At 43.8% G+C, this 20699-nt stretch overlaps 1 protein-coding gene and 1 long non-coding RNA gene across 3 annotated transcripts in view; one reads left to right on the plus strand and one right to left on the minus strand.

Moving 5' to 3' along the window:
• Nucleotides 1-20699, plus strand: part of NALF1 (NALCN channel auxiliary factor 1) — a 410074-nt gene that overhangs the window by 298214 nt on the left and 91161 nt on the right. The window lies entirely within an intron of this gene.
• Nucleotides 717-20699, minus strand: part of LOC128349347 (uncharacterized) — a 152369-nt gene continuing 132386 nt past the window's right edge. The window contains exons 3-5 of the long non-coding RNA XR_008318767.1: nt 10228-10360; nt 6069-6210; nt 717-969 (exon numbers count right to left, since the gene is read on the minus strand). This is a non-coding gene — a long non-coding RNA (uncharacterized LOC128349347). The remainder of the gene's footprint in view (nt 970-6068; nt 6211-10227; nt 10361-20699) is intronic.

Consider the following 20699-nt stretch of genomic DNA (forward strand, 5'->3'; position numbering starts at 1 on the left):
TTACAGCATTTACCTCTTTGGCCCATGGGCTGTATGTTCTGCAGGCCAGACACAGTGTCTCTCTTGCCAAGATCCAAGGGAGGAGTGGTTCTCTTCAGCCAGGGCTGTCTCTAGCTTTTATGAGTCCCAGGGCAAGATGAATCACTGCTGTATTGTTTTCGAGCCTATGCCAGCCTGTCTTGACAATGTTTAGCCATCCCACCAGGGCTGTCTCTGACTTAATCAATATTGTCTTCACTCTGCTGGAACCAGAAGAGTCTCCATTGCTGTCCTGCAGCATGTGTGCCCTGTAAGCATGTGGTCTTGGGCAGCTGCCCCTCTAGTACCCCCACTTCAGACAGCCCTTCAGTACTTGTCTCTTTGGGTCATCTCACTGGCATATAGTGGCCAGAATGACTACATTAAGATAACTGAACAGAGGCGCCCTTACCCCTGGACTTCGGGCCAAAGTCCAGGGCCTCCACACCCCTGGGGGCCCCCCAATCCTCTTCAGTCTATCTTGGGTGGTGTGGTTTGTGGCCACAAGAAGCTACATGCTAAAAAATGATGCTTAACCTGCTGCAGGGGGTGGAGGATGGGTGGGTGGCTCCAAAAGCCTTTAGGTCCAGGCTCCAGAATTACCTAGGTGCACCTGTGTCACCGATATCTGTAGGCTCTCGTGTTTGTCACACTACACGGCAAATTTGTTAGGACAGCAAGCAAGCTTTAAGATAGGCTTCTTCAAAATAGTTTCATTTATTATGCATAGACTAAATTAGAATGGAAAACACTTCATTAAAGCTGTTGGTACATCTGTCTTGCATAAACCATCGAAGTTAATGAGAACAGTTTGGTTATGAATGGATGTCAAGTGCCTGAAAAGGCCTCTGAAATGAAACCACATGCTCGCTGAGTAGGCTGAAAAATGAAGTCCTTGAAATGGACTTCTCTCCTGTTTTCTGGTCATCACAGTTCTTTCACACATATACACTGTTGAAGAAAAATAAAAGAGCACAAGATGAGTGAAAAACAAATTCATATGTAAGGAGAGTAGGCTGCAGAATATTTTAGTGTAGTGAAATAGATTGATTGGTGTTGATGACTTAATTAGGTCTATGCAGAAAGGCAGTGGAGAGGGAACATGTAAAATATTTAGACTGTAGCCTTATGCTCAGCTAGGCTTGCGTGTTCTCATTTATCCCATTGCAATGAACACTGACTGCAGCAGAGTTCTCCACTGTGTGCACAAAACATGTGCGGTTCCCCCCACCCCAATTCAGAAGAGCTCCCTCATTTGTTTCAGTAGGAATGACAACTCTGTGCACAGAGCTACCCATTCCATTAAAGTGAATGGAGATGCCTACCCATGCAGGAGCTCAAACCACATGTGGGTGTACACACAGGACTCTGGATCTGACCTACTGGCTACAAATTCTACCACAGTTAGTCAGAAAATCTGGGGAGTGAGAAAGCTTTGATAATGCAGCCAAATGTGATTTTGCCGACTTCCATGAGCTCAGTAAGTTTATGGTTCCTAATGTTTAGGAACGATAAACTACATGTTACGATAAGGGATGTGTGGGATGATGAGGGATTGTGGTGATCCTGACCCACATCTCTTGCAGCATCTCTCTGATAATGTGCAGCTGAAAAAGACAGGAGCCAGATCATCGCATTCAAAATTTTCCTGTCCCTTTTCTGATTCATTGGCTGCTCCTTGTGAGAGGTGGGGATATACTGAGCATGGCAGTGACATTCTGCAGATCTTTTTTCAACTATAGTTTCCCAGAGAGACATGGCAGGATATGTGAATCAGTAGCAACCATGCCTCCTTTCGCCCCTAATAATGCTGTGCCCCCCATGACTGCCAGAAAAGTAAGAAAGGCCACTTTGTGGAAAGACAATGAAACAATGGCAAGGCTTCACTTATTGTTTGGATTCTCTCTTTATATAGTGCATTTACAGTTAAAGAACATCAAATTTTCCTTCCACAAAATCTTCTCTGTATTCCACTCTTGGAATCTCAAAGCAGTTGGTAAAGCTGAGTCTTTGTCTCATTATTTTCCCTTCGTAAAATGTGGGGTTTTTTTAATATGTCTTATTTTGGAAATCACAAGTTCCTGCCTCAAACATTTTGTTCTTGAGCACTTGCTAACCTCAAAGATTATAATTGAACTACTTTTAATTTGCCAGGGCCTGTACGCATTATGAAGGCCGTGGGGGAGCACTTTTTCTGTCAGAGATTAAGTTAAATTATTTAGTCAGGCATATTTGCTCATGTAATTGAGACTCTGCAATTGCTGTAGTGCTTGTGCATGGTGGTAGTGGTGGTAGCCTGTTGACAATGAACACATCACCAAGTGCACCTTCCTGGGTCTGTTTGTTGCTTTGAGTGCCTGCTGTTACAAGTTGCACACTGTTCTTTGCCATTGGATATGTTATTAGCTTCATTCAGACATTCAGTTCATTCATCAGCAATATACTAAGAACAGCGCTCCTTGATCAGGCCAAGGCCTATCTAGTCCAGCATCCTGTTTCAAACAGTGGCCCACCATATGGCTCTGAGAAGCCCACAGGCAAGAGGTGAGGGCATGCCCTCTCTCTTGATGTTGCTCCCCTGCAATTGGTATTTAGAGGCATTTTGCCTCTGAGGCAGGAGGTGGCCTATAGCCACCAGACTAGGAGCCATTGATAGACTTGTCCTCCATGAATTTGTCTAAGCCTCTTTTAAATCCATACAAGCCAGTGACCTTCAACACATCCCATGGCAGAGAACTGCAGAAATTAATTATACACTGTGTGAATGTTGGTCCTAAATTTCCTGGCCTTTGATTTCATAGGATGACTCCTGGTTCTAGTGTGGTGAGAGAGGGGAAAACATCTCTCTCTCTCTCTCTCTCTCTCTCTCTCTCTCTCTCTCTCTCCATGCATAATTTTATACACCTCTACCATGCCTCCCCATAGTTGCCTCTTTTCCAAACTAAAAAGCCCCAGGTGCTGTTGCTTTGCCTCATAAGGAAGGTGCTGCAGGCCCCAAATAATCTTGGTTGCCCTCTTCTGCCCCTTCTCCAGTTCTACAATGTCCTCCTAAAGATACAGTGACCATGTCAGCAGAATTTTAGGGGTGTGCCAAACTACTCAGCAAACATGGACCAGTTCGCTGGTTAGAAAAAGCTGTAAAGGTGATTCTGATGAGGATTCCCCTTTGCTTCTGAAGTCAAAAATATTTTTGTAAATGGTGGAGGGGGAGCAGCGAGTGAAAGGCACCCTTAAAAGTAAAATAGGAGGCGCTTATCAGCAGGCCTGTGGCATCCCACCCCTATCCTTGCAGCAGTGGCAGCAATATCTTATGCAGCCAACCCAGCCTGTCATTTGGGAGGTCTCTGGGAGGGGTTGGAGGAGCCTCCACTGCTGCCTCCAATGTCACTGTCACCACTGCCACCTCCACTGTTGGGAAACTAAAGGTAAATATTCCCCTTTTGCCACCCCCTCTTCCTTAGGCTAGGGATAGGGAATCCCCCTTTACTTGTAAAGAAGAACCCTAGCTGGATCCCCCTTTAAAGTATACCCCCCAAGATGGCCCGTGAGCCAGTTTTTCAAACCAGGGGGGATCTGCTTCAAACTTGGATCGGCACCCACCTTGGGGGAACTGGTCTGGTTCAAATTTGGACCTCCTAAACCGGGATAGCTTGATAGCAAGCCTGGCTTGACGCAAGCCGGCTCACACTTCCTTGGCAATGCTCCACTTGCATATAAGCTGAATTGGATCACACAATGGTCACTGTTCACCAGTGGTTCTACAACTCTGACACCTTGCACCAGGTCCTGGGAACAACTCAGGATTAAGTCCAATGTCACCTTCTCTCTGGTTGGTTCCACGACCAATTCTTCTAAGGCACAGTCATTTAGCATGTCTAGAAATCTTATCTAAAAATACCCACATGTGAATATGCCCAGTCTATGTGAGGGTAATTAAAGTCACCCATTATTACAGCTCTGTCTCTCTTTGCCATCTCTTTGATTTGCTTCTCTAACTCCAGGTTACTCTCAGCGTTTTAATCTGGAGGGCGATAGCACGTCTCCAGTAACACATTTCCTTTCCTTTCAGTCCGCATACTTTCAAGGACTGTGAGGTTTTCTAGCTTGTTGGATTCTATCCCTTCTTTAATGTACAATGCTACTCAACCCTCAGTCTACTTCTCCCTGCCTTTTCTATAGAGTTTGTATCCAGGAATAAGAGTGTCTGACTGGTTCTCACCATTCCGCCAGGTTTCCATTATGCCCACTATGTCTGTGTTTTCATAGTGGGCATAATTGTTTTCATTAGCAACCAAGCACTCCAGCTTGCCCATCTTGGCTTGGAAGCTTTTGGCATTGGTATATAAACAACTATATACTGAGTCTCTTACCTGGCATTGGCATGTGCTATCTCCCCTACTGTCATTTTACCTTTTCGACCAGCTGTCATGTGTTTCTGTCTGCTCTACTCCTGGTTCTGCTCTGTCCCCTTCTGGTTTATCTGAAATATTAGCAGCCTCGCACCTTAGGGGATTTGTCTTGCCAAACTGGATATCACGCTGTTCCTATCAGCAGTCCCACTAGCCATCATTAGAAAAGCTGTTCTGCGACCTTTTTTATTTTAAGTGCCAGCAGTCTGGTTCCATCTTTGTTCAAGTAGAGCCCGTCCCTTTTGTACAGGCTTTGGTTGCCCCAAAATGTATCCCAGTGCCTAACAAATCTAAACCCCTCCTTCTGGCACCACAGTCTCATCCATGCATTGAGACCCCCTCAGTTCCTCCTGTCTCACTGGCCCTGCATGTGGAACAGGTAGCACTTCAGAGAATGCTACCCAGGGAGCCCTGGAATTCAATATGCTACCTAGCAGCCTAAATATGGCTTCCAGGTGCTCCCAATGGCATTCCCAGCATCTTGGTGATGATGTGCACCACAAGAGCTGACTCTTCCCCAGCACCGTATGACATCCACAACCTTCGCACCAGACAGACGTCACCATGTGGTCTACACATGTGGTCTACACCCATCCCTCTATGCCCCTAACAATCAAATCACCCACTACTAGGAGACCCCCAGCCCCCAGAAGAGTATCCTCCGTGTGAGATGATAAGGGTGCATCACCCAATGAAGGGTTCCCTTCTAAGTGAGCATTCCCCTCTTCCTCAGACTGATGTCCTCCTTCCCTGAAACCTTAATTCTCCATGAGAATGAATCTGTCAGCCTGGAAGTGGGATGCCTCCATCATATTCCTGAGGGTCTCATCCACATATGTCTCTGACTCCCCGAGGTTCTCCAGGTCAGCCACCTTGGGTTTGAGGGAACAAACTTGTTCCCTGAGAACCAGGAGCTCTTTGCACTGAGTGCACACCCATGACTTCTGTCCTTCAAGCAGATAGTCATACATGTAACACTCTGTGCAATACACTGGGAAGCAGCCCGTCCCCTGCTGGCATTCTACGTTCATAACTGGTTTTATAGTGCTTGTTTACTTGAAAGCTAGGTCTCAGCTGCAGTTGTCAGCTAATTAAAGGTTTTAAGCTCTGTCCTCGAAGAAAATTACAAAAGTGGGGTAGTACTCACCTTCTCCTCATGCTGTGTGTCTCTTTTATGATAAAGGGGGGCTGCTTGTGTCCCTCGTGAACACCTCCCCACTAAATGTGCCACAAACCTCCTTTGATATCTGTAAGCAAACTCCTGTTCGCAAAGTTCTCGGTGGGAAATCTCTCCTCGTCTGTGCCTTGTGTTCTCAAGAGCTGCTTCCAAACTGAACTGCCTCAGGAATGTGTCCCCTCCCACAAGCTGTGTGACTCAGCTGCAGTTAATCCCCACCCACTGTCTCTCTAGGCACAACTGAAACTGAACCTGCCCTGTCAAAAACAAACCCCTAGCCTGCCAGAAATCAAACCTTAGAAAAGATTAGCCCTAAACAACTTACCCTGTCCTCCACCCTGCTTTCCCCTGTTTTCTTGTTGATTTATTTATTTGCTTGCTAAAAACTATATTTCCTACACGAGGCCAGCCCTGGCTAGTAAGAAGGCTAGTAGACCATTGGGAGGCCTCAGTATATTTATTACCTCACACTTTAATGTGCAGGTGGTGAAGTCATCTTGTCCTGGGGAGTGGGCTTTGGCTGTACTGGTCTCCGATCATAAAACCAGCATTCTGTGTGTAAACTTATATGTCCCAACGCAGAGTTGCATCTCACAGACGGAGGCGCTTTGGGGAGAAATTGAACAATGCATCCTTAAGCTTATAGATGAATACCCTAATACACCTCTGATTATAGCTGGAGATTGCAACGCGCGACTGGGTCACAATGATGTTTCACTTTATGGAAGCTTTTCTTTGTGGCCCCCATTGGATGAGTTAGAACTTGGTTTATCTAATCGTGTTTCTCTAGACACCACGTGCAATTTTGCGGGGCTATGTTTAGCCCGAATGGCTAACAAACTGGACCTATTAATTCTGAATGGTACTGCATCTGGGGATTGCCCAGGAAAATATACCTTCCAACACGGCACTGATCGATCTACTATCGACTATGTATTAGTTTCTAGAGACGTATTTGAAGCAATAGTTAGATTTAGTATCAAAGCAAGGCCAGAAAGTGATCATTACCCTTTAGTACTAATTTACACTTTCATGAAGCAAGACACGAGTTCTAAAGTTATGGCTTTTACACAACAGGCTATTGATGGGACTCCCAGAATCAAATGGAATCCCCGAATTAATCAAGTTTTCTCCAAATGGTTTAACTCGAAGAATGGAGAATCGCTTAAGGAAGGGCTTTTGGATGCATTGACCAAAAGAGACCAAAATGCCCATATTCTTGAGAAGTATGAGGTTCTCACAAGATCAATTAAATCTCTACTAATTAAAGATCATCATGCCAAACCTAAAAAGAAAACTGGCCACTCCAAAAAGTGGTTTGACCAGGAATGCATAAGGACAAAAAAGCACCTTGTCATGCTTTCGAAATATGCTATTCTTTACCCATCTACACACATACATTCAGAACTGTCTAAAAAAGAAAAAGGAGTATAAAGCTCTTCTTAGAACCAAGAAAACGATTGCTACTCAAAAGGATTGGCTATCCCTGATAGAAGCAGCTAGGAAAAATGATTCAACAAATTTTTGGAGGCTGATTTATTTATCCCAAAACAAGGTGTACTCTGAACAGGTCTGTCCAATTACCCCTGAATTATGGGAGTCACACTTTCGGGAACTTTACAGCAACCACACATTCAAACCCCAGATTGACCTACATATAGATACTTTACCTTCCTGGCCTACGGTCTCCACCTATGAGGTGGAACAACTAATTATGCAGCTGAAGGGTGGAAAAGCACCCGGGGACGATTACATCCCTCCAGAACTATTAAAGACACATACAGACTGGTGGGCCCCAGCATTGGCTCTCTTGTTCACCTATATAGATCAAACTGCACAACTCCCTCAGGAGTGGAGCTCAGCCATGGTGCTCCCGATCTATAAAAGAGGCAATAGGGAGAATCCCTTTAACTATAGGCCAATTAGCCTTTTGAGTATAATAGGTAAATTGTATGCCAAACATCTGTGTGTAAAACTTTGCTCTTGGATGGAGCAGGAGCATATAATCCACGATGAGCAAGCAGGTTTTAGACCTAATAGATCGGTTATGGACCATTGCTTAATTCTACAACAACTTGTGGATAAACAAGTTAGGGTCCATAAAAGACCCCTGTTTGCCGCTTTTGTGGACCTTAAAATGGCCTTTGACTCAATCTCAAGGAGTTTACTATGGACCAAATTAGCTAGTACATCCATAGATCAAAGGTTTCTATTATTGCTCATTAAGCTCCATGAGAACTCCTCTTTAAGAGTACGTTTAGACACTGCCGGCAATTGCACCAATCCAATTCCAACTGAGAAAGGTGTGCGGCAAGGGTGTGTGCTGGCCCCTTACTTATTTAATCTTTATATCAACAACCTGATTAAACGGCTGCAAAATGTTGATATCCACACACCTAAATTAGCCAACAAAAAGATCCCGATCCTGATATATGCGGATGACGCAGTCATTTTATCCCAAACCAGGGTCGGGCTCAAAAGAGCTTTAGATGTTCTAACATCATATTGCCAAGAGGAACACTTGAAGATCAACCATAACAAATCTAAAATTATGTGCTTTAAAAATAAACCAAGGAAATTCACATGGACCTTGGATGGACATAAATTAGAACAGGTTAATCAAATAAAATATCTTGGGGTGGTTTTTCAACAAAACGCTGGGAAAGCGGCACACATGAGAATGGTAGCTGACTCAGCAAAACGCAGTGTGGTGGCAATTAACAGATTTTTCAGAACACAGGGAGCAGGCTTCATTCTTGCGGCTTTAAAACTGTATTCAGCAAAGGTTATCCCTCAGCTCCTATACGGGATTCAACTGGGACCTTTTGCAAACTTTGACACGCTAGAAAGGGTTCAATCTGGCTTTTTGAGAGCTATCTTTGGGACTACAAGTTGCACCTCAAATGTAATACTGCGCATGGAGGCCAGCCTCATAAAGATCGAATCTCGTGCCTGGCTTTTAATCATTTATTTTTGGTTGAGAGTCCACCTATGTCCGGTGGGCCTAATTCCTCAGTTTTTATCGTTAATTCCACAACCGCAGTGGTGCACTGTAGTTAGTAAAAAGCTCGTTGCTCTAGGAATAGACCCTGAACAATTGCTGGAGTTAGACTTGGCAAATGCTAAAAGAATAGTAAAACAGCGTTTGACAGATATTGAATTGCAAAATAACTGGGCCTCTTTAACAGAATTCTACAAACGAGTAAGAACTAGATGGGATCTTTCACCAGCAAACTATTTATCCCATATTACACTCAGCAAATTCCGGTGGGCATTTACAAGGGTAAGAACAAATTCTTTTCCCTCTGCATTATTAGCTGGGAGATACAATGGTGTTCCCCTGGAAGAACGCTACTGTAGATGCGGCAGTGGGGAAATAGAATCCATTGAGCATATTCTATTATCCTGTAAAATACATAGGCAATCGAGGGAGCACTTAATTTTACCTCTGGTTTGTAAATAGCCGGACCAATCTGCTGAACAACTTGTTAAATTTTTACTCTCTGATGAGGACGTTTTAAATTTTAACTCCGTAGCCAAATTTTGTTACATTGCTCTTAAGATATATAATGAGAACCTATAGAGTTTTTATAAATTTGTTTTGCCTTTTGCATCTATGGATTGTTTGGTCTAGGACCATAAATAAAACTTGACTTGACTTGCTTGCTTGCTTGCTTGCTTCTAAGGATGTGCAAACCGGCTCAATGTCGAATAGGTTCGACATCAAGCTGGTCTGGTTTGATGGTCCAAGGTCAAACCAAACCACCCCTGTTTCGTCCGACCCCAGACCGAACCCCCCCGACTGTTCAGAGATTCGCAAACTTTTTTTTTTTAACTCAAAAAAAAATTTTTTAATGTGACTTAACCCCTCTGGGGGAGTTGTTGGAGGCGGCGGGTGGTGGTGGGGGGTCCACCACTGCATCTGTGCAATGGGCCTCTGAGAGGCCTGGGTCATGCCAGGCGTCTCAGAGGCCAATTGCGCAGGCGCAGCAGCCTCCAAAATGGCCACCGCGCCGAGGAGGCAGGCCTGAACATAATATGCTAAAGACTAGGTATATTACAATGGTAATGCATTTTTCCTCACAACAATCTTCCCTATGGTCCCTATATTTATATAGTCATACTGATAACTGTCTTGCACAATAATCAGGATAACCAGAATAAATAATAATTGCTGTGTTATGTTTGTACTTACAAAACCTGAACTGTGTTTTAAAAGTATAGTTTTTCAGGTATTTGAAACAAATCCAGGGGGTTTTTTTGGTAACCTTCTCGACCTAATTCATAGGACTAGAATTGCAGAGAGAGGGAAAGCTTGAGGAGCAACTCCTCACTTAAATTTGGGGGCAAGAGAAAAGGCACCCTTGCGTAGGAGAAAAATATGTTTGTGGGAATTCAAAGTATTGGTTACTAGGTTGCATGGGCTGTGCAGTGTTTCTCTGCATCTCTCATCAGCAACTCTGCTTCTTGTTGACCTTTAGGAGAGTCCATAGTTCAGTGGTAGACCACATACTATACATGCATGAGGCCCAAAGTGGAGCGTGTGGATGAGCCTATGAACCGTGGGGGAGATGAGTATTTTTTAAGATAGATTTTCATTCTTTTGACACGAGCCCAACTTACCAAAGGCATGTAGGGATAATTCACTGTTGTCTTTTTGGCATCAGGTTAAGGCTTTCTTGTTCAAAAAGGAGTTATGCTGAGTTATCCTTTGTTGGTAAGAGTGTGACTTCAAATCATCTTTACTGGTGGAACTCTACCAAGAAGTTAACCATAAGTTAGTCTTGCCTTAAGATCTCATTATCCTTCAGCCATCTCATTTAGACATATAATCAGCAGTGAGAATAGTACTGTTCAAATATGAAGTTGTATTTTCCTGCTCTCCTAGAGAGAAGAAACAAGGGGATTATTAATCTTCGAAGGTCCTGGCATCCTACTTATCTACAAGGATATATGCATGCTGATAGGTTCCACGTGCTTATGTTCTGTGCCAGCAGTTGGCACCATGTGCAATACTTGATTTGATTTTTACATTTCAATAATGGCAGAAACAAATTAATTTAGTCTGAATTAATTGGAAACTCCTATAGTTTTACAGGCAAATCTGTCAGGCAGTTGGTACTGATGGAGTTATATAGGAAGTGTCATTCTGTGAAATGGAAAAAAATACTGTTTAATAACTTTAGCTTATTCACATTATGAAGGCAAAATGAGCTGTCTTCAGTCCTTGGAGTGAGATAATGCTTCTATCTCTGACTGTATTAGACTGCCCACTTCTAGCAAGGGTCTGATACTCACATAACGTAGGGCAGGCTTAGTGTTGCTGCATGGGGGTGGGGTAGGGGCTTGTTCATGAGGATAGCTGGGTGGTTGTGGTTTCCCCCCTCCAAATTATAAAATATGTGTACCTCACAGTCAGTATGATGTAATAGATAGAATGTTGGACGGGGAAAGACCTGGGTTCAAATTCTATTTTAGCCATGAACCTTGGGGTCAATTGCAGTCTAGTTTGCTCTCCATCTCTTCACTTTACTTGATTTAACCACAAGAAACAAATCTGATTCATTACCATTGTGCTCAAAGTGTTGTCTAATTCAGGGGTGAGGTCAGCCTGGGAGAAGGTCCTACACTTTACACAGAAAGCTTTCAGTGCTCTGGGTTTGTGGCTGGCACCACTGTCTTTCTTATGGAAGAATTACCAGCTTTGGGGACTTGACCAAAGTTTCAGAGTTTAAGCCTCCTCCTCAAAGACTCGGGGGAAAGGAATCTGCGTCAAAACCAGGAGACAAAAGCAAGGGGGCAAGCTATTATGGGGCCTACTTCTCCTCCATTTCAGAGTAGAGCATTTTTCTCCACACTAAACTTTATACTGAAAGCACAGGAGTATTTATACACAGGAGTATTATCTCAGCAAGAAGGGCAAAATATACATATTTTAAAATAAATAATAATATAAATAAACCATCCAATATTTCCAGCATGTTTTTGCAGTCTCTCAGTAACCTTTCATCCTCTTTTTTTTTTCCTGTGGAAAAGAAGAACTGTGAAGCAGACACCAACAAAAGCATAATCAATACATTCTGGAAACACTTGGGAAAGATAGCAACATTCCTACCCTGGGACTTTTACACACAGCAGGTTTGATCAGGGAGCAGTTTAAAGGGAGGCTTTACTGCGAACTCAAAGTTGTCCCCCCAAAAGCTGCAAATAGTGGATTTTTTTTAACCCTGGATATAAAACGGGCTGCTTTCTAACGCACTGTAAAAACCCCATATTGTGTGAACTGCTCCCTGATCACTCACAGGGACTTGGGGGTAAATCTAGCTGATATGTGAATGCACCCCCTCCATTCTGGAGAAGATGCTTCAAAAGCCCCGTGTGAAAAGCTTCCTGGAGATCAGTTCATATCTCACTTCAAGGCTTGAGGCCTCCCTTTTTGAATGAATGAATGATCTACTGCTTTCCTCTTTTGCAACAGGTACCACCTTTGAGCTCCCAGGCTGTGCCTTGAGTCTGAGCAGGGATGTTGCAAGGTTGGAGTGGGCTGTGGGACAAAGAGTGAAGATGGACCCCCTACCTTCTACATCTTCCCCCCACCCATATTGTTGCTTTAGAAAAACTGCAAAGACATGGAGAAAAACAAAACATTCTTGGAACAGCCTTTCTCTTGCTGCAACACAAAGAATATTACACACTCTCCATGTATGCAGACATTTTCATACACACGCTTGCATGCGTGTATTCCCCTGACTTAGAAACATTTTCAAATATATATACTTACTGCAATCACTTCATGGATTCATACAATATCAGCAATGCGTTTATTTTTCTTATTTGCCCAGTCAGTCACATCTTTTCTCAAACACGCTCTCTCTCTCTCTCTCCCCCCCCCCCTCTCTCTCTCTCTCTCTCTCTCTCTCTCAAAGTTTTCTATGGAAAACTGAGTCCCAGATTTTGCCACAGGATTTAGGAATACACTCCTCATGACTGGCTGGCTGATGCTTAATGACATTTCCTTCACTATTGAGCCTGTTAGGCTGAAGGAGGGATGGGCTGAACCTGAGCACTAGTCAGGCAGTTGGTGGTGAGGAGGGGATGCTTCCTGACCACCACCACCCATCTTCTCCTGGAAAGAACTTGTCTCACTTGAGGCCAGGACCCAGTGCTGGTGAATTGAGGAGGTGGGAGCGTGAAAGTAAAGAATGGACTGTTGCTCAGCTGTCAATATCCATACCGCAGGGGCCCAGGGACATTTGTCTTTGCCCTCCCTAGTTCAGTTATAGCTGTGCCTCTGAATCTTGGGTTCGGTGTCTCAGAAGGCATCATAACCCTAACTAAGCTTATAAACATCTGAGATCTTCCTTGTACCTCAGAGCATTCCAGAGGAGGCCAAGTCGAAGCTATTCTTGGTGGTTTGGAAACAGGGCACAGGATGGAAGGGCTGTGTGCACCGTGGTGAGGACAGAATATAGGACATGGACCCTGTGCTCCAAAACATCAATAGCTCACATTTCTCACCTTTGCCGGTATTTATACTGATGCAGTCCCTGAGTACAAAACAGAGTCTGAAAATCAGGCCATTATTTTTAGAATCCCTAACAACCATTTATGGAGTTTTTATTAATAAAATGTCTGGCTGAAAATGAATGATGTATTATATATAAAATAACTAGTCATTTTTTAATGGTAATTCTTTTGTGATGAGGTTTAATGGGTCTTCCTGCAAATTGCTTCTTCCAAAACAAAAGGTTGTATTTATTTTCAGCTATTAAATCCTGGTTTTCCCCACACTATAAAGATGGAACATACCTAGAAGTTAGAGGTCTGAGTGTGATAGGAGCATCTGCTTGAAATTCTGTGTTGCGTTTTATGCCAGAGAGGTCAAATGAGATGCTCCCTTTTATCTTTAATATTGGTGAATTATATCCACTTCAATCCAGAAATCATTCTCTCTTTTCAGCCTATTAGATTACCTTTATAGGTTTTGAGACAATTGGTTCAGAAAGTAAGTACAGAGGCAGGCTTAGCTATGACTGAGGCTGGAAACTGCTAGTCCAGGTGTGGGTCAACAGGTTCATGCTTCTCCATTGGGGTCTAGTAGGCTTTTAAGGCCCTGAAGCTATTTCATCTCCTGATTAGATGGCATACCTTCTTCAGGAGAGATTGAAGGTTTTTAGCCTGCTCTGTCAGAAGCATCATAAGTTCCGTGGATGAATGTCCGTTGGGTCCCCCCCAACCCCGTGGAAGAATAGGAAGCTGAGATGAAATGTGTATTTGGGGCACATTATTGCATATTACTGAAGATTATCTCCAGAATTCCAATATATCATCTAGTATTAGGATGAATTTATACCTTATCTAGCAGTGTGGTCACTATCAAAAGTACAACCTTGCATATTAGAAAGTAGCAAAATATTACACTTGGAGTCAGCAGCTCAGTGACTGCCCCTTTCCACCCCTAGCTCTGGGCAGCCTAGTCTCCACTGCAGGGCTGGGGAAGAATGCTGGGGAAGCTGGAAACCATGCCAGATAGTATGTCGGTCATGCAAGAATAGCTGCCCATGCAACTAATTAGAATGCAGGTGGCAGTGAGTCAGGGAATGATTGAGGGAGCAAGGATGGGGTGCGTTCTCACGGAGCTCCAGCATGGTGGGAAGTAGGGATATGCACGAATCAATTTTTTTGATTCAATTTGTAACCGAATCAAATCACTCTCATTTCCTACCAGAGAATCAACTCTCAGAACATCTCAGCGGGGAAAAAGCTTAAAGACACGCAAACTTCAGGAAAAAAATTAAGAATCACCCCTTTCACCAATTTCTTTGAAATCTGGGTGGTAGCAGGCATCCATTGGGGCACTACCACCTGCCTCACTCTTCTGCCCCAAAAACCACTTTTCTGCCCTGGATCTGCCACAAAGACATGCCAACTTCAATTTCTTCTTCTTAAAAAACCCCCAATACCCTTTTGCCCAATTTCTTTAAAATATGGGTGGCAGCTTCCTTTCATCCATTCAGCACTACCACCCACCACAACCTGCTCTGGGCCACCTTGGTGCTCCCCCTGGGAGTTATAACTAACGCTGATGAAATCCTCATTATTCCCTATGGGGAAAAGCTTAACAAGGCATGAACTTCAAAAATCTTTTTAAAACCACCCCTTTGCCCAATTTCTTTGAAATACAGGTGGTAGCTTCATTGCACCCATTGGGCACTACCACCCACCACAACCTGTTCTAGGCCACCCTGGTGCCCCCCACATGAAGCTTAAGGCTGCTGAAATTCCCATTATTCCCTATGGGGGAAAGCTTAAAAGATTCACCAACTTCAAACATTCTTTAAAAATCACCCCTTTGCCCAATTTCTTTGAAATTAAGGTGGTAGCTTCCACCCATTTGGGCACTACACCCAACCGTCTTTGGCCACATAATGGAGGTCTGAATCTCCAAATTTTTGGGGTCTGAATCTCGGGTGATTTGTTCTGTACCTGAATCTGGGCAGTTGAGCACAGGGTTGATTTGTTTTGTCTACAAATCACCCAAATCAGCCAGATTTGGGTACAAATTGTTTTGTACCCAAATCGTTTCACACATCTCTAGCGGGAAAGGTTTTTACATGAGACAGGGACCAGGCTGAGGAGGAGAAAATCAGTGAGCTGGTGGTCATACTGGAAAGCCCAGAGCCAGTCAAAGAAGACAGCCCTGCTGGGTAGGAACAGAGTGATGAATAAAGCTCCCCTTCCATATTGAAGCCTTATGGGGAAGGACAAAGAGAACTTTACATGGAAACTTTGAGGTATGTTTGATCCATCCTATGCAAGTTTCCACCCTGTTTTCTTCAATTGGTCTTTTCTGTGAGGAATGTGTGGTCCAGTAAACAGAGAACTAAGTTGGTAATCAGGTGACCTGGGAAGAAGCATCATGTGTGGCTTTGGGCAAATCATGGGTTCGTTTTGTCATTTGTACAATAGGAAGAACCTTCAGAGGCTTCCTGTGAAGGCTAATACCATCAAGATTGTAGTGTTTGTGCTACATAATGCTATTAACCATTCTTAATACACTAGGAGAGAAATGGAGCATGAACTGTTTTCCTCATATTAGGAAAGCTCGCTGTGATAAAGTTTGAGAGTTCCTAGTCTAGGAAATCTTGTCTCTACTTCTGTGATCTCAAATAGAAAACTGAACAAAAAGTGAAGCTATTTTTGTGGGCCCCCTTTTTAAAGTGTTAAGACACCTCTAACACTAGTGCAGCCTAAAATAGTAAATTATTTTCTCTTACTTGTAATGGTAGCGACAAAAATAATAAAGGTGATAATTTGGCAGTATTAGCAATATTTTTCTCAGCCACCTATGGAGACTATTAGAACAAGGACTATGCTGACTATAATAGGCCACCAAAAAGTAATATGGTTACCTTATCTGCCCTGTGCAATAAATTAACTTGACATATAACATATGTTCTGTCTCACTAAATTAACTTGCAATAAATCTGGCCGCTGGGAAATCTTTCCTGAAAATCCTTCATAGCCCAAGTATAAATAGATTGATAGGCTGATAGAAAGGTTCAGTCAGAAGTAAATGAAGTTTGTTAATACCAGTCAGCAGGCATGGCTTTCTGGATCCCAGAGAATCTAGAAAGATAAGCACAGTGGAAATCTCTAAGGTGCAAAAACAATACCATAATCTAACATGGTTCCCTATGGTACAGTTTTGTCATAGCTGTGTTCTCTCATCTGAATCAATTCACAAGTTGTTCCAGTAAGAACAAATTTGCCTACTTTCTTTTCACTATAAACTTAATTGATAATTACCATCTTCACAAGTTAGCCACTTCCTCCTTAAATGTTCACACGTCCACTAAATTGGGGTGGATGACATCATCACAAACTACAGTGTTGAGGTGTCCCTATGTGTCCCTCACTACAAATATACCAAATTTGGTTCAAATTGGTTAGGCACTCCACAAGTTAGCTGATTTGTGCCTCAACAGTTCATGCTCCGTCATCTAGAATCAGGGTGGATGACATCATTACAAACTATGCTCATCTGCCATTCCTATGTGTTCTTACACCTGTAGCAAATTTGGTTCAAATTGGTTAGGTAGTTCATAAGTTAGCCCAGTTATACTCCAAATGGTCATGCATCCACCATCTTGAATGGGATGGATGACATCTTCACAGACTATGCCTCCCTATGTGTACCTACCCCTGTAGCAAGTTTGTTCAGATTGATTAGGTGGCTCATGATAGCCCAGTTATACCTCAAATGGTCACGTGTCCACCAAATTGAATGGGGTGGATTACATCATCAGAAACTATGCCCTAAGTGTCCCTACAGCTATAGCAAATTTGGTTCAAATTGGTTAGGCAGTCCACAAGTTAGCCCACTTGTGCCTCAAACATTTATGCATCTTCCATCTTGAACCAAGGTGGATGACATCATCATAAACTATGAAATGTTCCTATGTGTCCCTATAGCAGTAGCAAATTTGATTCAAATTGATTAGGTGGTTAACAAGTTAGCCCACTTGAGCCTCAAATGTTTATGTGTCCACCATCTTGAATTGGGTGGGTGACATAATCACAAACTATGCCGTTGAGGTATTCCTATGTGTCACTCACTACAGCTGCCCAAAATTTGGTTCAAATCAAGCCCACAAGTTAGCCCACTTGCACATCAAACATTTACACATCCACCATCTTGAATCCGAGTGGATGACATGATTACAAACTACACAGCTGAAGTATCCCTTTGTGTCCCTACAGCTGTAGCAAATTTGGTTCAATTCAGTTAGGCAGTTCACAACTTAGCCCACTTGCACCTTAAATGTTTACACATCCACCATCTTGAACTGGTGTGGATTACATCATCACAAACTTTGCCATTGAGATGTCCCTATGTGGCCCTACAACTGTACCCAATTTGGTATATATTGGTCTAGGCATTGAGACGTTAAGTGGGGGTGGGGAGCAGACACTCACACGGTCACATGCACAGAATGCTGGGTGATCTCATAAGCTTACTTTCTTTGAGGAAATTAGACTAAAAACATGAATATTTCAGTCATATTTGAAATGCAGTAATATTTTACTCTTAATTGCTGTTCTAGTATCCCTGCTAATAAAGAATAATTATAGATATCTGGGTGATGTATTGTTCTTTAATGCTGGTTTTATGGGACTGCCTCTCTTCTTATATTACTGGGGTGGCATGTCTTGTCCCATTTGCCTGGGGCTGGATCTCAGGCCACTCTGGTAACATTTCAATTACCCAAATCATGAGAGATAATCGGCGGAGGGGCCACTACTGAAGTGTTGACACCAAAGGGGGTTGCCCCTTTGGGGGAGCCACTTTGGGGATTAACGAGGGTGAGGGCTGCGTCTCCAGGCCCAGGAACTACATATGTGGTAGTGGTGAGTGGATGGGTATTTTTATATTTTGCTTCTGTTTTAAATCCTGGGTTATATTGGTTTATAATGTGTCTGGGTTTTTCTGGAGATGGGGAGACAGGACGCGTATCCTCAGATTATTGGGCAGCCATTCCAGTATTGGTGGCGAATAGAAGAAGTAATGTTGGCAAGTCAGCCATTACAGGGGGCCGTTTCTGAAAATCAGAAATCTAATAGCTGTTTCCCCTTCTGACTATCCTGCCAGCTCTTTGATCTTGGGGAGTTGTGCCAACTACCCACAGAGCCTCACCTTGCTCCTTGGTAATGCCAGGTCAGTCCAGAATAGGTCAGAAACCATCCACAATTTGATTCTGGATGAAGGGGCCGACCTGCTATGCATCACAGAGACTTGGTTGGGAGAGGCTTCTGGCCCAGTCTGGTCCCAGCATCTCCCTCCAGGGTACTCTATTGAGGAGCAAGTGAGGGGACATGGGTGGGGATGTGGAGTGACTGCGGTCTATAATAATATTTCCCTTGCCAGGATCCCTGTCGAAGTGTCTGACCATATCAAATGTGTGTACTTATGTTTGGAACCAGAGATAGACTGGGACTTCTGTTGGTGTAGACTGGGACTTCTGTTGGCTGCGCAAAAGAGTCCCTAACTGAGCTGGTAGTCTCAGGCTTGGTGTTGGAATCCCCAGACATGTCGGGGGGGGGGGATTAAATGTTCACTTCGGGACCAATTGTCCAGGGCAGCTCATGAGTTCATACATAGCACCCATGACAACTATGGGCCTATCCCAAGTGGTCTTAGGACTGATGTATGTTGCTGGTCACAAACCTGATCTGGTCTTTCACTCTGATCAGGGTGGTGTTCCATGGTTGCGGACACCTGTGATGGTCCACCATTTGGTTAAGCTTGGACTCACAATCATGTCCCACCTTCGCAGGGGGTGTGAAGCCTATTAGTATGGACCACCTGAGAAGGCTGGAATCCAAAAGGATTCCAAGAATCCTTGGGGGGATTTAGTGCTGACTCTGCCAGTGATCCTGTTGATACCCTGGTGGATAACTGGAACAGCAAACTTTCTAGGGCAGAAGACATGATCGCTCCTAAGCGTCCTCTCCAGCCCACTTCAAAATTGGCCCCTTTGTATATGGAAGAACTATAGGGGCTGAAACAGTAAGGTAGATGACTAGAGCTCAAGTGGAGAAGGACTCAACTTGAATCTGACATATTACAACATAGAGCGTATTTTAAGATTTATGCTCAGGTGATACGTGTGGCAATGAAGCAATTCTTTTCTGCACATATTGCATCTGCAAGCTCATATCCAATGGAGTTATCCAGGGTTGTGAGAGGGTTAGTAAGTACCCCTCCTCCCCTGAATCAGAATTTGGAAACAACAATTACCCACTGTGACTTTTTAATGAGTTCATTGTGGACAAAATCTCTTTCATTTGGGCCAAATTTGACTCAGACCCCACAATTACTTCAGTGACTCATATGGAGCTGTCCAGCAACTCCTCTTATGAGGTTAAGCTGGATTAAGGCAAGAATCCTGTCCTCCCTCAGAAAAGCATTTATAATCTCTATCAGGCCTTCTACAACAACCCCTTTGCCAGATAGTAAAGCCATATTGGGCAAGGGTTAGGAGAGCAGGTGGTAGGTCGCACCGTTCCAAGCAGCTTGTCCACATCCACAGGAGTCACAAACTAGAACTGATCCAGCTTAACCACATAAGAAGAGTCGCTGGACAGGTCCGTATGAGTCACTGAAGTAATTGTGGGGTCTGAGTCTAATAATATGTCGGACAACTCCGCAATTATTAGACCTCTTCTAAAGAAGCCTACATTGGATCCCTCTGAGTTAAGCAACTATAGACTTGTCTCCAAACTTCCATGGCTTGGCAAGGTAATTGAGAGGGTTGTGGCCTCCCAGCTTCAGGCAGTCTTTGAGAAAACTGGTTATCTAGACCCTTTTCAGACGGGCTTTCAGGCAGGCTATGAAGTGGAGGTCAACCTGATAGATGATCTCCAATTGGGAATTGACAGAGAAAGTGTGACTCTGTTGGTCCTTATGGATGTCTCAACGGCTTTCGATACTTTCAACCATAGTATCCTTCTGGAGCATCTGAGGGGGGTGGAAGTGGGAGGAACTGCTTTGCAGTGGTTCCACTCCTACCTCTTGGGCAGGTTCCAGATGGTGTCCCTTGGAGATTAATGATACATCAGGCCTGGCCCAAGCACCCTCTCTTGATGTCTGAGGCAATGTGGTAAATTGCTGTCCCATCAATCCCACTCCACCCAACCTAATCTCCCTACACTATCTATCCCCAGGGTACACAAAGCATTGCATACCCTCCTACTGATCTTGTCTCACTGATCTCTCTTCCTCCCCCCATTTCCCCTTATCTAGTGGTGGCAGTGACACCGATTGCCACTGCTGCTCTTACTCCCATTCCCATGTCACCCTGCTTTTTCAAAAGGCAGAGAGAGGGGAAATTGGAGTGGCAGAAATGGATTAAAGATATGTCCTGCCATCCCAACTTCCAAGAACAGAGTACAACCAGCAGTAGGAACAAGATGAGGACAGTGGTGGCAGGCCTATGAGCATGCTGCTGCCACTACAAACTGAGGGGTTTTTTGGTGGGGGACAGTTGGCCAGGTAAGGCAGCCAGAGGTGGTGGGTCAGCAGGTGGCCAATC

The sequence above is a fragment of the Hemicordylus capensis genome, chromosome 3 (assembly GCF_027244095.1).
Source record: "Hemicordylus capensis ecotype Gifberg chromosome 3, rHemCap1.1.pri, whole genome shotgun sequence".
Lineage (NCBI taxonomy): Eukaryota > Metazoa > Chordata > Lepidosauria > Squamata > Cordylidae > Hemicordylus > Hemicordylus capensis.